Source organism: Balaenoptera musculus, chromosome 2, assembly GCF_009873245.2.
Source record: "Balaenoptera musculus isolate JJ_BM4_2016_0621 chromosome 2, mBalMus1.pri.v3, whole genome shotgun sequence".
NCBI lineage: Eukaryota > Metazoa > Chordata > Mammalia > Artiodactyla > Balaenopteridae > Balaenoptera > Balaenoptera musculus.
In genome coordinates, this window is record NC_045786.1 from 110385777 (window position 1) to 110404123 (window position 18347).

The 18347-nt window shown below is 35.8% G+C and overlaps 1 protein-coding gene across 2 annotated transcripts in view; it reads left to right on the forward strand.

Annotated features, from left to right (window-relative positions):
* The window catches only part of NPAS3 (neuronal PAS domain protein 3), an 864939-nt gene that overhangs the window by 468 nt on the left and 846124 nt on the right, over nt 1-18347 (forward strand). The gene's annotated exons all lie outside the window — the stretch shown is intronic.

The window sequence follows — 18347 nt, forward strand, 5'->3', positions numbered from 1 at the left end:
GGCTGCTGTGTGACTGGGGGCCAGCGGAGCGGGTGGGGGGGGTCGGGATCCCCGGGGCCGCCGCAGGTCCCTTGGCAGCGGCTCTCTAGGAAGGAATGAGGCTGGGGAGGGGAGGGAAGGCAGGCGAGAGAGGGGGAGGAGGAGAAGAGAGGAGGAGGAGGAGGAGGAGGAGGCCGGGGGCGGGAGCGCGGAGCTCGCGCCAGGCCCGGACGGTTGTCGCCGAGGGGCTGTCTCGCTCGGAGAGCAGCTAGGCCGGGCCGGGCTGGAGAGAGAGGCGCGCGGCCGCTGCCTCCCTGCCGCCCAGGCTGCGCCCCTAGCCTCGGCAACTTGTGGGTCTCCTGCTTTGCCCTCTGTTCTCCTCTCCTGCCCTCCTCTCCACTCCCTTGCCCCCCAGAGAAAATAAGGAAAGAAAGAAGAAAACCCTCCAATCCAAATCAGCAAGCCAACAGCGAGATCCAAATGTGGCCAACAGTTGGAGCATCTCTGCCCCGTTAGTTACTGTTTGGGGATCTGTGTTTAAAAAAGTTCCTGGTGAGAATTGCCTATCCAGGCAAGGAGCTCAGCCGAGCATGTCTGTTTGAAGTTAGTTAAACCAAAGCCAAAGGGAAAGGGAGTTTGTATTCAAAATTTCCTTAACCGTCCTACGTGGATGGCATTGTAGATTTCGGAGTAACTAAGCACCCTCCGCCCCACGTGGTTTTCCCTCCTGCTGTCCACCCAGCCTACTTTGTTTGGAATCCTATTTGCTATTAATTGGCAGCGTTAATGACATTAATTGCATATAGCATATTGGTTTGAGCAAAGTGAATATCTCTCTCTGTCTCCGAGGAGAAAATGCTCAGTAGGAAGTATGAAATGTTACCCATTGAATCGTGAGGAAAACAAATGCGGTTAGATATATGCACCCCCTGTCCCCCCCCCCCCCCCCCCCCCCCCCAAGCAGCGATGTTTACTTTCCTCACAGGCTTAAGTGAACTTGAAAAGAAGATGAGGGCAGTCCGCAGTAGCAAGACTTAATTATTATTACGTGGGCAGTTTTATTTTTGGTACAACATAGCATTTAACCTATAGTTTACATCAAGAGGCGGTAGGGAGATATTATTAAACAAGCTATTGCTTTAAAAAGCTTCAGTTGCACTGTTGCTGGTTTCCTCCATACAGTAGGGACCGCAGAATTGTCAGGATTAAGGAAATAATTTTAAGTAGGTACTTAAGTGACTCATTCTAAACTCTAGCTAATTTCTATATAAATCATGTACCTGAGAGTAAGTCATACACAGTCCAGTTTTTAAAGATGTTAAAAGTGGGTAGCATTAACTATCTGACAACTCAAAGCTAAAACGAACATTCCAGTCTTAGTGTTTTATGAGAATTCACATATTAAATACTTTACTCTCGTAGGTAGAAAAATTATGTCTCAGAGCATCGTGCAAGGCTTTTAATAATTACTTCTTATTTAACATGGTGATGAATACTTTTTGAAATCAGAAGTTTGTAATTGATTTCCTCCGTTCTTTCCTTCCTCTTTGCCTCCTTCATCCCCAGTTCTGCTGGTAGTAAGTGTATTTACTGGGATGGCCCCAGTAATCTCTCTAGCAGAGGCCTATTTGTGTGCCATTTTGGGAATTTCTCTGAGATGGGAATCTTGAAGATAGAATTAATTTCTAGAGGAAACTTCATAGCCTGTGCATGAGCGCGTTCTTTATCACCTGTCTCCATTTGGCATTCGAAGAAGGTAAATCAAAGTGCGCGATTTGTTATTCCGCTCCACTTGAGAGCTGAACTAAATAACACTTGGTCTGAAATTCTGATTGAAGTTGTAGGAGGATATACTGTATTTAATTTAATGCCCTTTAATAGCATCTTCTTGTTCAGCTCGGATGCTGTCATTTTAAAGGTTGGATCTGAGAAGGTTTAACCTGTAGGGAGAGGGAGTAGTACTAAAGAGGGAGGGGCGGAAGGAGCGATATAGAGGAAAGGAAGGAAGAGTTATAAACTAAATGTTTTCAAAACAGTAATAACCACAAACTTGGCCCGTTATCCAAACAGTTTGTTTTATGCCCCGAGGGTTCACTTTGTTATTAGGGTTTTAAATGTTCTTAACACTTTAAGTGTAAACATTACACATGTTAGTTGATTTGGTTTTGTAATGAGAAATGGGAAGTCAGATGGTTGGTTCAGGAGGGGGTGTTTTTCATAGTTACTTGCTTCAGCTAAGTAGTCATTTTACCTTTATGTGCACTTTGTGCCTGAACTTGCTGGTTAGTAGTATGATTTCTCTGTAATGGTTGAACACAAATATGTTTATAAAAGATGGCTTTCTGTGGACATGCTTTAAGTGATCTCCTCCCTTTTACTTAAAAAATGGTTTCCAAATCATTGATTTCATAAAGGCATTCATGGACACTATTCTTTACTGCTTTTCAAATATACCAGTAATCAAAAACTTGAAAAAATACATCTTTTGAATTGTCTTATTGTTTATTTATGACATATCTGACCTGAGTTTAAAAATACAGTACAAAAGTCATTTTCTTCTAATAATGTTTACAGAGTAAATTTTGGAAAGAGAAGCTTTTTCTTGATAATGTCTTACGTTATTATTTAGTACTCCTTACATTTCTCTGACTCATACACACAGAAAGTGTCTCTTTGGAGCCTGAAAGAACAAGTTGAAAACCTTGTGCATTTAAACAAAACAAAAACCAAAAACTGAAAAAAAAACTCCAATAGGCTGCAAAATTATATAGCACTACCACAGAGTGTTTCCACTATGTGAATGTATAACCAAGAAAATTAGACAGACAGAAGTGTCAGGCATGCGATATGCCCATGCTGGTTTGCAAAGCATATTCCATTTGCACAGGGCTTTTGGTTTAAAAAGTAAAGGTGGTGGTGGAGACTTTTTTGGAGGTATTTCTTCCTACAGTGTAAGCTTAAACACAGAGTGATAAATGATGATGTGTGTTGTCTAACACTTGCTTATATATAAATAGCTCCACAAGATTGCTTAAATGATAATCGAAAATATGAAATAGGATGGCCTTCATATCACAAGGCCAAGGGTCTACAAATGGAAGAACTGAAATAATGAAATATTTCCAAGGCAACAGACTGTCAACAAGAACTGTAATGCATGGGCATATCATAGAACCACCAGAGAGGATATTAGATTGTATAGCTCTGGAGCCAGGGGTTATAATGACCTTCATTACGTAGGACCCTCCCACATTACAACATCCTTTCGTATTTCCAATTTCTGATTTATAAATTGAGAGACACAAAGCTACTTAAAATCTGTAATATGCCAATTAGTAGATTTGATTTGTTACAATGAGCAAACTGGAATCCAACATTATTTGATGCCTTTGGTTTAAAAAAAAAAAGTTACATGAGTTATTTTTTAGCACCTAGTGGTATTATGAGTAAAGTTTTAGTCCCTGTGTCTTTAAAATATTCTTAAAAATATGACTTATTTTTGACTAAAAGTTATGGGAAATTAATGTCTTGTTCAGCAATGAATTGGTAAGAATTATATTGCAATTATCTACAGGTTGTAACAGCTTGATATTTTTGGCAATATGAAGTTTGAGTTTTCCCCAAAATTCTTCTACACAATGGTTGCCCCTACCTACAATAGATCTATTTTATGGGAATGCCAGAATTTGCATGAACCCTTCAACTCTTTTACTCTGGCCCACTGGCATGTTAAAATTGCATCTGTTTGAAACCGGACCTGATGTCCAGGGTCCCCTGCTCTGTGGTGAGGTTTTCTATGATGGTGTATCTGTACTGTATATGCTTTTGTAAAGCAGAACTTTTGGGGGAGGATTTAGGCAGTTTAGCTTTTAGTTATTTTTTAAGCTGTTGAGCTTTAAATTTTGCGGGGTATTTGCAGGGGATATGTCACAGAGATTTCTGAATCATTCCTGGTAATGTTTTTCTCTGTAAACTTCCTTAAGTGCTTTATTATTATTACTAATGACCCTTAGATAGTCTATTTTTCTTTTCCTATTTTTTCCTGCAATTCTAGTGATCCTCTTTCCTATGCAGAATGCCACTCACTAAATTTAAAGAAAATTAAGCACACGTGAGAGCAGAACTAGCCCCTCCCCTGTTATGTTTACATGGCTACTTTTTCTATATTATAGCGTTTCATCTCTTGAATTAACTTTTAAAAAATTCTGCATTGCTGTTGGCTTAGAATCTAACTTCAAGTGCTTTATCAACATTTCTTTAATTGCATACAATGGGTAAGGCTGAAACCTAGTGTAAGGGTTAGTATGTTGAAAATTGTAGTTCATTTGATTAAATATTAATTTTAAAATTTAAATGCTTCCAAAGTTGCTCATAATGGAATATGTGAAACTTTAAATATTTAAATCTATGATTAGCTAAGAACTTCCTGAATTTATGGGAAAATTAAGTTATGTTTGCTTTGCATTTAATGTTAGTATTTTCACAGTAAATAGTGCCTTTTTTTTTTTTTTTTCCTCATTGGGCAGTGTAATAAACCAACTGTAACTGAATGGTATTTTTTACTGCGCTGGGCCCCATTAGTGTGAATAGGATGTTTGCACTAGTAAGTTTGATAGAACCGTACATAGAATAATTTGTAGTAATATTAATAATAGTACAGTGCATAAGCAGGACATGGCTTAGTAAGAGGAAGGTGACTGCTACTATATCTGAAATTACTAGGACAGTGACAAGATTAAACAACACTTGAAGTTGTCTGTATACATGTCTAAAGCGTAATGTTTTGGTGAATTGGAATACTTGTGATCTCGTGTACAAAATCATGAGAGGCAAGTTGAAAATCGCACATTACTGTTGTCCAAACTGCTCGTGGGCCCCGACTATAATTATTGATTGTGTTCATTCAGCTTTATTTACCCCACCTCTGCAGTGGACCATCATGACTTGTGTGGGGGATAGTGGTGAATAATACACCCTGTAAGAGCAGTTGCTCTAGTTACAGACTTGTCTTTATATTGGATATGTGAAATATTATCAAGGGCCAGAAAACACCCTTTTCTGGAAGAGTAGGAAGTACAGAATTCATACACCTATAAATAAGGCTCCTTATCTCCTTTGACTTCTGTTAGCTTAGTGTTCTGCAGGGACAGGTATTCAGCCTGTAAAATATTGTAAGTAATGACTATAAAATGATTAGAGGTTCTTGGGAGAAAGAAAGAAAAGATGCTATATAATGTAAATGAAATTATAGCAAAAAATTTTAAAGATTTTTGATGGGATTTTAAAATGAAAATAGATCACATATGATCATAATAAAGATTTATTGGACATTACATGTTTCAGGCCCTGTGTTAAATACTTCGTAGTAATTTTCTCATTGGTTTCCCCACTGCCTTACAAGGGAAGTGCTAATATCCCCATTTATGGATGGAAAACAGAGGCTTATTGTTCCCAAAGAAGGTGGTAGAGTTAGAGATTGAAATCAGGTTTGTCTCTAGAAATGTACCTTAACTGCAGTGTGGAGGGGCCTACATTTTTGGATTTTCTAGAGTCGGGGATTTCTGAGCCGATGCCAGAAAGTTCCTATGGCAGAAAGACTGTGTGTGCTGTGAGTAGTGAACTAGATCTCTGCTTCTTGGTCCTTCCTCAGATGTTTGGAGAAGTTCAGAAATGCCGTGTTTATAAAGTTAGAGGAAGAATCAAGAAATTATTCTCACTCTACCTTTTAACATTCCGGTAGTTTTGTGGGCAAGCTCCACAGCTGTCTGTACTTTGGGGCAGATTTTTTACTGAATGGTTTCAGAAGAATCAGTTTGCCATGTACATAGGCCTCTTTGGTCTTAGACTGAAGTATTCAGTGACCTCTTCCCCTCGTGTTATTCTTGCCTCAGAGTGTGCCACAGTTTAATCTAAAGATTGCAGTTGAGATGTTTTTATTTTGGGATAGTTTTGCCACTGAATGGGTAGAAACAACCTCATAGGCTTTCTGAATAACACACTCTAGTTCCTGTATTTCTGGATGTTGTCTTCTGAGATATATAAGGACTCTTGTATATCTCAAAAGTTGGTCTCTTGCCAAATTATCTGGCATTATAATAATGACAGCAAGCATTTATATAGCACTGTGTACCAGGTACTGTTCTAAGGGCTTTACGTATATTAATTAACTCATTTAATTAAAAACATGTTAAAAATGGACCACAATAAATACACAAGTGATAAGTTATCCTTACTGAGTTCCCCCCACCCTCCTCCCAGACGCTCACACACTTGCCGCATCTTCAAGAAGGGAAAGTCTTGGTAACATTTTAATTCCTCTAATGCCAGGGATCACAGGGGTTGGTCTGGTGTGTAACAGTTCTTTGACAAAAGCTATACTTTAGGAAACTTTGTAGCATCTGACTCTATCACTGCTCATTGTAGAATGTATGCTAGATTTGAGGTAATAGACAAGCATGCCACATTTATCTTCCCGTTTTTAGATCTAATACTGTCAACCAAATAGCTTCCTTTAAAAAAAAAAATGTATAATAGGAATTTCAGGGCTTGAAAGGGCTAGATAAGCAGCGCTTGAGTATTTGTGGTTGAAAGCTGAGTATTTTGCTTGTGTAACTTAATTAAATATTCACTTTTACATTCAGAAAATTTCTTGTTTACATAAAGAATAGGTTGCCTTGTGAAATGTTGGAAAGGGCTCATTTAGAGAGATGTTTTGCTAAAATATGGATGATAAAAAGCAACAGTCAATAGGAAGTATAAGTGAAAAATAGGCTACAAAATTTCAAACAGCGTTCAGATCATCTTAAAAGAAATTATATCTGATTACAGTATTTTATTATCATCAGTATGCTAATGCAGAATTAAAGAGCTCTGACTTGGGTACTGAGGTTATATATAACATTAAAACTTAAATATTTATCACATATTTTGGAAAGTAGTGCCACATAGCATTTTAAGACCATTTTATGGAATCACAGGTCATTTCAGTAATATCTGATTACTTCTGATAGACTGGGGCTTTCTTCATTTGTAAGATTTATTTTAAAAATTTTATTATAAAGAAAAGTGTAATATTGGGTTAAGGGTCATCTTTAGTGAATATAGCTGAAATCAGTTATCCTCCCCCCCACCCAACTATGACTTCCTTTCTGCTATTGTAACACTGCAGAAAAGGGTACTAGTTCTGAACTTCATTCAGAAGCACTTTACTCATAAAGACTGCAATATTTTGGTAGGAGCAAGTGGAATGATTGAAACTGTTTGCAGAACCTCTCTTTCTGGTCCTAGAAAAAGGAGATATCAATGAATAAGGATATTTTAGTAGCTAATATGTATTGCACTGATTGAGGGAGCATTTTTCCCTACAAAAATAATTCATTCCTGAAAATCTATTTCTTAAAAACATATCCATTCTATTCATATATATGAATGGGATGATTTTTATTTATTGTAGGAGATTTCTTTATGTTGTATACATGATTTATATATAAGCCATACATATATGTATATATAGTCTTTACAATGTAACATATATAAAACATAAACCAGATATACCATGTATGTATAGATCTACCTGAAATGGGAAAATGTTACAAAGGTATCTTGAACATATTATAAATGTCTTACTTTAGATCAAGTTAAATTTAAATATATGCAGCGGATTGGTGACTTTTTTGTTTTCCTAATGCTTTAAGGAAAAGTAGGCTCATCATTTTTTTTTTTGCACATTTTTATTGTTCTGTGTAAATGTAATTTGTTAATCCTGTGAAATTTGTCATAGATAAATTTGCTTGGATTATCTTGTCACCACCGTATCTGCATTCTTTTGTTCATTGCTTATTCATAATTTAACAGTCTGGCAGTGAGCCTTTTTGGGATGCTCACAAAAGATATATGACCTCTACCAGCTGCTACTATAACCTGCAGAATGCACAGCAAGACATTAGAAACGTGAGGATTCCTCTACTGATTAAAGTGCTCTTCATTTAAACAGTCTGTTCATAAGAATCTCAGGAATCTCTTGCTACCAGCAGTTTTGATTTTTCTTCTTCCTAACAAAATTAGTTCTAACAATTGAATCCTCATTTGGTATGAATTTTTCAGATTATCCAAAGGAAGTTAGTTCCTTGAATGCTGTTTCTTCTTTATAGCTAAATACTTAAATGTTTTGTATTTGGGGGTATTAAAGTTATTCAGAAATTGTTTTATTGGACAAGAAAAAATGGAGAGTGGAGTAAATATCTCACATCCTAACCTTAGAAGAAATGGTTGGATTAATCCTACTTGAATCCAAGCACTTTACAGTTTATACTGTAAACATCCCATATTATGTAGTATGTAGCAGACATTAAAAATAGAATGTAACTTGAAGTGTAACCACATCTTTAGGTTTTCATTATTCTGAATTAGTTTAACATATGAATTTATTCTCATCAACTCCCCCCCCCACCCCCCAACTCTCTCAAGAAATCAGCAGATCAGTTTATGAGTAATGGCTAGTTTTGCCTCTCTTCTGTGCAGGCATATGATTACAGTTCAAAATAATTCATTGCTAATCCATGCAGTATTGGTTCATCTCCATCACTCTGTTCTGTGATTAGACCCTCAGGCCTGCTGCCTTGCTTTCTGCCCTGATTTTCTTTAACTGCAACCCTTGTTTTAATATAGTTCTGTAGTCACCACTCTCCTACTCTCCCCTCTCCATTCCTCATATATATCGATTGCAGTAGATTAATATTTATTTGAAGCTATTTTTCAGACTTTGTGAAAAATGTATTCATTTCTTACTGTGAATCTTCACCTAAAGGGAAAATGGAGAGGGAAGATGTAGGACTCAGGTATGCAACTCTTCTTATAGAGTAAAGCTATTGCTTTTACCAGTCTTCTTTCTCTGCTTTGGTCAATGTTTGTTCTTTATACACAAATCAGGAAATTGAGTTTCCTTGAAAAAAATTTTAGGCAGATTAAGCTACAATGTTGACAGTTTATCTCTAGTTTGTAACAGTTCTAAAATGGCTTTCTGTATTTTGGAAGTACATACTGCAGTCAGTACAGTCGCCACAATATACATTGATCAGCTTGCATTTTCAGGCAGGGACACAAAGCTATCATTTTCCTTAACATCAAAATTTGCCAATTTTACCAGAAGGTCATCTAACAGATTTTTAAAAGACTTTGTTTCAGATCTTAGTAGTCCTGTGTTCCTTTTAATAATTACTTTCGTCTCATTGTAGCTGTGTGTTTGAAAGTGTAGGTCAATGAGGATGATTGCATTCAGAATTTCATGATCTGTGTAGTGGAACAAATTGAAAGCAAAGCCTGTATCAATCACTGTGAAGGGAGGGTTAATTGTTACCGCTTCTCAAGCCTCTGGACAGATAAACCAGTAATGAAATACTTATTGCTCTGATATGTGAATGCTAAAGGATGAAACAATGGAAACAGAAGCAGTCTTCAGAGATAACCAAAAAGGCAAAGAAAAAAAGAATAAACTGGATGAAAGTATAGAACTGTGTACTGCATTAACTCTCTTAAAAGTAATATTGTTTTTAGCCTCCTACCCATCTTTTTTTCTGGCAGGTTAGGGCAGTATCATATATCAGGTTGCTAAAGCCAAATAAGAATATAAATGGAAAACTCTCTTTGTGTAAAAAAAAAGAAAAAAGTGTAGTTCTATGCTTTATATGAATTCCGTATATTTTATAAAAATAATGTTTGAATTACTATTTAAGGTTTTCTGTTTTAAAAATTAGTGATGCTACATATGTTACATACTGTTTAAATATTATACATGTATAAATGGCTTAAATTCTAAAAGGATTGTTTTATCTTTGAAGAGATTTTGGAATTATCGGTCCATTATAGACCAAAGCATAGAGGAAATTGTAAATACATAAGAAATAGTAAATAAGAATTACTGTTGCCGAGAAATCATGAGATAAGAGTAAACACATTTAACCATTTCTTCCATATGAACTTAACATTTAAACATCTGTTGGTTACTTATATGTTGAAATATATGCAAAAATATTTAGCCAAATTGAAGTCTTAGGGCCCATGACAATCCATCTCAACACAGTGGGTAGTTCTGAAATTAATGAGAATGATAATACTGTAAAGACTGTTCCAGAGTTTGCCCAAATTCATTATCTAAGACTCTTGTTAAGAACATCTCAAAGAATTTTAACCAGGAAAATATATTAATGGTTCAAAAGCATTTTCAAAACCCTGAATTATAAAAGTATAATGGAATTATATATGCAAGAGTTATAGTTAGCAACAGAGATAGCAGAAGGTATTATGAAGGCATATTTTTCCATAACCTGTACTGCTCTTGCACATGGTTTCATCCAAGGGTTTAATCTCATACATTATTTTTTTGTTTTTAGGACAAGGAATTGGGATCATTTAAAAAATGAAATGGGGGAATTCCCTGGTGGTCCAATGGTTGGGGACTCTGCCAATTTCTCTGCCGAGGGCCCAGGTTCCATCCCTGGTCAGGGAGCTACGAACTCACAAGCCACGTGGATGGCCAAATAAAAAATATAAAATGTTTTTTCCCCCATTAATGTAGGGAAGCCTATAGCTATAAAAAGTTAAATATATCTTTTAGTAGTCACTTCATATTTGGTACAAACAACTACTAACAAGATAGAACATTCTTAGCAAAAAGAAGGAACTGTCTTACACCTTTGTATTTATCTTCAGAAGGTTAAGAATTTCCCAAGGCCCGTTTCTGCATAGTATTGATGTGGCTGCAGAGCAACTTAAAACAAATGGTTTGGGGCATAAGCACTTTCTATGACAGTAGCACCGTCCCCTAGCTAATGTGGTTTTGTATATTGTAAAAGATAACTATAATAAGAATGCTATAACATCCCTGGATCAGGATATTTAAACTGCTATTCAAATATGCTAGGACATAAGTCAGTAGAGAGCCCTAAAAGTCAAGCTGTGCAAAGGGCTGTCAGTTTCTATGTACAATAAAGGGCAGGCAAAAAGCAGGAAGAGTTCCATTACTCAATAATAAATGTGTTCTTAAGACAGGAGCCCATGGATATATCGAGATTGTCATGGCAATACATTATGAATTACCATTGGCTACTTTTGCTTGTTGGGTTCTAGTAGAACAGCAGGTAATGGCATAAGTCCTGGTCACCAGTGTCAGTCTTTCATTATCTTTGTAGGAAGTTGTACTTTACATAGGTCCTTTAATCGTTTACAGCCTCAGTTTCTTTATTTGTATATTGAGTTGCTAACATTTCCTTCCAGCTACAAAATTATGTGACTACATGATTTGAATTGCATGACTATATGATACAAAGTAACACGCTGAAGTATTTGTGGATATTTTTTCTGATGGTATTAACATTTACATACATTCTGTATTTATAAAACTATTAAATAAAGTTTTTAGATCAAATGTGATGCTTGTCAAGCAGGTTTCAATCAATAAAATATAGGATACCTAAGTATTTTTCTTCTATGAAAACATCTTTGACAGGAAGCTTCTTATTGCAGGAATGTCCAGAGGGACATTGCAGAGGAAGCAATAGGCTGTATTAAGTTATATTTTAAAGTGACTTATTATGCACATGACTCAATGTAACACTGAAGAAAAACACAAAAAGTGTTCAGTGATAAATACATTTGTTGGTTAAATTCAATCAAGACAGTAGAACAACTCTGGAAATATTTGAAAACCAGATGATATACCATAAAGAAGGAAGTTAATGTAGTATTTGATGGCCAGGTGAGTGCTTAGGGGAATAACTAATCTCTGAAAATTTTGTGTGTTCCTAAAACATTTATAAAAGAATAAATTTCTGTAGTGAGATATATGTCCAAACTACAACAATTATTTATTTCTTTTTAACCTTGTTTTTCAAAGGAGCTTTCTTCTAATTCCTCTCCCTTACTTGTAAAGTTGAACTGATTTAGTGTTTGTAGTGTAGACAGATTTAAATATTTATGACTGGATAAGATTTCTTGCTTCTCATAGGCTAATGACTTTTAAAATAGATATATCGTCACTTATTTATTGTTTTCTTTGATTAATATTAATAGATACTGCAAGGAGGTAATTAACTTTTTTTCCTAATTTCTATATATATGCAGATTATCTAAATCTGTATTTTATATATTATCTGTAGATTAAGAGTATTTTATCCCCTAAACCTATTTTATGCTTAATTGTCAGTGATTATTTTGATCAGTGGTGTTAAATTTTTTCCCTAAAAACACTCTATTCCTCAAAAGGTAATTTTCCATTTTTTACTGTGAAAACACTTAGGAAAAGAAAAAAGCATGGTATGGTGTAGACTGGACTTCTGTAACTCCTATCTCTCCCTTTCATTCATCAAAACCCTTTTTTCAAAGCTGATTTTGGCTAGCTGTTAGGAGATAATCTGAATAGAACAATTTATAGTTAGGAATAAAGCTTATTTTCATTTTTAAAATGAACCAATAATAATAAACAAATTTTTAATTAATAGAACACAGAGAATCTTTAGTGTGTTCTTGCCTGTCTCTCCATATCACGTGTATATACCCCTTCCCAAGAGATACATTAGTCAACACTTTGAAATACCTCTTCCGAAAATTTAACATCTCATTGTGACATTGTTTTAGAAATAATGTGTTAATTTTCTCACATTATTGAGTGTAAAAATGGATAAATGTCATGAGCTGGGTTAAATACATGTATTGTACATATTTTCCTTGGTAACCATTTTCTTTTTCTGTCTAGTTAAAAGTCTCTCACTGTGGTAAAGAGCTAGCACCAAGAGAAGAGATTTAGAATTGGGTGGTATGTTGTGACACCAAGGTTGGAAGTGTCCACTCAGTGCTGAAATAGAATTTAAATGTGGAATTTATAGATGGCTGTAGTGTTCTTTGTAGAAAGGAGTCTGCAGCAGATGTTTAGATTTGGGTTGAACCAAACCACAATAGACTTAGCAAGATCCATCCCATTCCCACTTCTTCTGAAGTTCATTTACCAAGTCTTGTTCCAAGGGCAAACATTACCATCTAGCTATATTTTGCTGTTATTCGCTTGTTAGCAGCATTTGCTCTATACATGGTCAAAAAGACTTTTGATAGGCCCTGATCGAGTGTGGCCTCTCCTAACTTAAGCAGGAATCTTTAACCCATGGTCCATGTTATAGCAGTAGGTGAATGGGCTTCAGAGGATCCAAGAATCTCCTGAAATGGCATATTCATACATTTTCATCAGTTACACACGAGAGTATATTTTCCCTGAAAACCTGTCTCAAGAATTTTGAAGAGTCTGAGACTTTACCCCACTTGCAAGCTAATGGCCTGCTACAGTTTAATGGATGCTGGTAGAAGATGCAAAACCCCTGATTCAGAGATGAAGAAAAGTTTAATACAGCATTAGCAATAGCCAGGGTATCAGCATCTAGTTCTCTGAGCCCCAGTTCCTACAGGATGATACAAAGAAGACTAGATAATACCTGCACATGCAGTAGCTTGGGTTATAAGAAGAACTCCGATCTTAGGGAACCTAAACCTTTTAGAGATGTCTCCCCTTTCTTGTGAAGGGAGAAATGCTAGCTCTATCCTCCAAGGCTGTTCTCCATACAAACAAACATTAATAGATAGTTTGGAGCAAAGGACGGTTAGTACCTTGCCTGCAAGATGCGCAGAAAATGCAAGAAAACTCATGGAGACTTGTCTCTCAACAATATGAATCACTGTTATGGGGATTTTTATAGAAGGGATGAGAGGATCTAGTGCTGAAATAGTCCTATAGTTTAGAGATTCTTTGAGCTTAATGCAAAACGAAGTCAATGATTTCGAAAGAAAATGACCAAGGTTCCAAATATGTAATCTTTCCAAAATTGCATATGATGCAGTATCTGAAGCTTATGTAGGTTTAGTTGATTCGGTAGTGGATGGATCCTTACGATGTTAATACATTCACATTCTCATGACATATTATATCACAGTAGATATCTGTCCTATTTTGTAGGCATGCTCTCTTCCTGGTTTGCTCTATTTATCCGTAAATTTTAACTTGCTGAGAGTTCATGTCGTGCCTTTGCATTATATCGTTTAAGTTTCTCCGTCACACAATAAGATAGGCTTTGCCAATATCTCCAATTTATAGATAAGGTCACAGTTAGTGAGGATTTGAAACTGGGCTCAAACCTTAGTTTGTGTTGACTTAGTATATGGTAGAGATGACATCCTTTTACCATACTAGCTTCCTTCTGACTCTTGTGGATTTATTTTCTGTTTTCAATCTTTATTCTGGGGCTTCTCCATTTTCTCACATCACCTTCCTTCATCATAATGTTCTTCGCTTTTCTATACCACCCCACATGGATCCAACTGATGATATAGGTCCCATCTTATATATTGCCTTTAATACATTCCATTGACTTGTAGGTATTGAGTCTTTTTGCATCCCCAAATTAGACTAGATCATAACCTTTCTTATCTTCTGATTTCATGGTACCTATCGCTGTAAAGCTAATGATTACAATTGCAACATAAACAGATCAGCCAAAAGTTTGCAGATCATACCTAGCATTATGCTAAGGTATTACATTAAAGATTCTTATGAGAAGATTATGATCGTGTTTAGCAAGTTATAATCTGTAGTTCTATTTCCTGCATGGTTTTTATAACATTCAAATGTGAATAGGTTTACATTTTGTGAGTTATGGTGGCATGGGTCATAATATATTCCTGTCTTTTGCATAGCAGGGCACTTTTCTATATACCATAATTTGTTGATGTATTTCACTTAAAAACCTTGCTTAAAATAACCTGTGGCTTCTAGTTAATTCAGATCCAGCTATAAATTAGGAGTTTACCTCCAATCAGTGCCCAATGACTTGGCACTTCGCTTTCTCCCTTTCTAGTGTTTTAGCCCAGTTTTTATCCCAATAGGATTTAACAATACCATTCTGATATAATTTAATGCAAATTCATTATCAGAATATGGTCTAACTAATGAGACCACTCAGATCCAAATATTCTCTACTGGATACATTCCCTAGTTATTCTCTGCAATGGGGATTTTTTTTTTTTTAAACATCTTTATTGGAGTATAATTGCTTTACAATGGTGTGTTAGTTTCTGCTTTATAACAAAGTGAATCAGCTAAACATATACATATATCCCCATATGTCCTCCCTCTTGTGTCTCCCTCCCACCCTCCCTATCCCACCCCTCTAGGTGGTCACAGAGCACCAAGCTGATCTCCCTGTGCTATGCGGCTGTTTCCCACTAGCTATCTGTTTTACATTTGGTAGTGTATATATGTCCATGCCACTCTCTCACTTCGTCCCAGCTTACCCTTCCCCGTCCCCGTGTCCTCAAGTCCATTCTCTACGTCTGTGTCTTTATTCCTGTCCTGCCCCTAGGTTCTTCAGAACCATTTTTTTTTCTAGATTCCATATATATGTGTTAGCATACGGTATTTGTTTTTCTCTTTGACTTACTTCACTCTGTATGACAGACTCTAGGTCCATCCACCTCACTACAAATAACTCAATTTTGTTTTTTTTATGGCTGAGTAATATTCCATTGTATATATGTGCCACATCTTCTTTATCCATATAAATGCCAATCAAATATCTGGAGATCATGCTAAAATATCAAACTGGAAGGTGCTCTTGAGGACGTGACAGTGGGACATAGAGATTGTCTACCTGTTGGCAAGCAAATCATAATTCATCATCAGAATCTATTGTTAAACTTCTAAGTATTCATAACCAGAATAGAGTACTGTTAACCAAAATAATGGATGATAAAGAAATAAGTTATAGTTTCTTCTGTACTTGTCTTTCTATGTAGATTGTGACCTCTTTGGAAGGGAAGAAATTACTCTCCTTCATTTTGCATGCCCAGTGGTGAAACACGTTCGTGGAACAGAGCTAGGGAATGAAGTAATGAATGAATTTCAGTTCTAATTATGCCTATTTTGTATTTGTGTTTCATTCCCAAAATCCTCCTTATCTGTCAGAAATCTACAAACACCCTTTGCATACCACATGACCACTGATCTAAAAAAGAAATTATTAGGGAAAATTAAACATTTTATAATTATAAAAATTTTACCAATGCTTAGAAATTTCTAGTGCATTCTGGGTTTCAGAGCTGAATTATTTACATTATCTGTTCTAGATTCCCTGAAGAGTATACCCCTGTAACTCTATAGAGAAGAGTCTTAGGTTCAAGATGTGTCAGGACTCTCTATTAAGCAGAGGACCAAGAAAATCAATTAGAACCAAATATGCCATTGATAGTTTCTTTACCTCCAAATGATAGCACCAAATGGATGAACTCTGAAGCAATGGAATATTTCCAATTAGAATCATATTAAACCTATTTGATAGTCAATTATAGTTCTATAAAATTTGAATTTCATTAATTCTGTATTTCACAAAATTGTACCTATAATAATTTAAGTTGATTAGACTAAAATTAAAAAATTCAATCATGTAAAATAGAACAGATTACAGAGAGCTGACATTTTTCCAGGCATCTCTTCTCTAGTAGCACAGTTCATCCATCACATGGCCATGTGTACATAGTACCTATAACAAAAATCTTTGCACAGAAAATCACATATAGGGATACAGTGGAAAAACCATGATTAATTTAGCTTTTTACCATGATTGATTAATAGTGGTGAAGCTTGTTACTTTCATTCAAACCAGTAGAGGGATAAAATTTGATAAACTTGCTTGAACTTAATATATATAAAGAAATGAAATAATTAATGACTAGGGAAAGAATGGATCAGTAGTTCAAATATACTTATTCCTTTCTCTCTTTACTCTGAATGTTGCTCACTTTCTCCAAAGTTTATTATCTGTAGTCACTAAATTTTGTCTTCAGTGCTTATCAGGCATATTCAGATATATTGATGTATATCTTGAATAATTTTAGGAATAAAATTTAGCTAGAAATTTATTAATGTATGCATAAAGAAGCACATCTAATTCCCTGGAACCAAAATAACATCTGATACCTTGATGTATACACCTAAATATGTCCACACACACACACACACCCACACATGATACACATGGCAACAGAGCTCTGCCCTATGACACAGTTAGAAATTCTATTCAGTGTTAATCATGACAACTCAATCTAATGGGCAAAAGCTTTCTATTTGCCCAATGAGAGCACTGAGTTCCAGAAACAAATATAACCATGCATGGTTATTTGGTCTGGTGCCCCAGTGTGATGATGATTTGATTTATTTTGTCCAGATCTACTGTGGCTTCCCAACTCCAGATAAAAGTGGTCTTCTGTATCCAATATCTATTTAGAAAGATTGCTCCCTTTCTGAAAAACACAGACCATCTCTGGACTCTGCTTTTCCACCTGGAAAATTTGAGCAACTACACATATGTCTTACAGTTTTAATAATAATATGTTAACAATTACTGCTTATTGCATTACTATTTTGTGTCACAGTGATAAGCTCTTTAGCACATTATCTTAACTTTCTCAGCATTTGAATTTGTTAATTTTTTTTTTTTTTTTGAATTTGTTAATTTTTAACTCATTTTTGATATCTTTAATGTTGCTCATTATAAGCATTTATTTTCTATTCCAGGCACTTATTTTACATGTGCGTCGTCTCTTAGAAATTATGAAAGCCGCAAAAGTTTTGGTTTGGTTGACTGAGTCACTCTGTTATCCTTCTGTCTCTCACTTTGGAGAATGTATGCTGCTTAATCTCGAATTTGGTGGTAAAATCAAAGGAAGCATTATAAGCTGATGGAAGTTCTCATTTTCTCTTAGTTTTATAGGTTAGGACATTTTGTAGCCTAAATGTAGAAACTCTCGCTTTTGAATCGTTGGCTGTTATACTCCCTGCTTCCCACCCCAACTCAGTACAGGAAAGCTTCAGTGTAGCTTTCACATTTGACCACTCTTTCTACGCTCCTTTATCTCAGACTCACTCAGCGTTTCCTTAAATATACTTCATCAATTCCCTTAAAGTCGGACCTTTTCAATTGCCACCTAAAGGTTTGTTTTTCTTTTTGAAAAAACCTGTGACCCCTATTCTCTGCTTTGATTTTTTTCTTGTTTTCTTATGAATTCTTTAAAATGAAAGCTCTCCTCTCCCCAAATAACTGAATGCTTCCAGAAGTGTTAATACCCTCTTTCTCACCCCATGAACTTACCGTGACCTTCAGTTTTTCTTAGCCAACTATAGTCAGCTTCCTTGTATATCTCCACACTGGAGGTGACCTATTACCTATAGACACTTTCAGTCTTTATCTCCATAATCTCTTGGCAGCATCTGACACTTCTGATCACTCCTTCCTTTCTGTGACGCTCTGTTCCCTTGCCTTGCATGATGCCATGCTTTT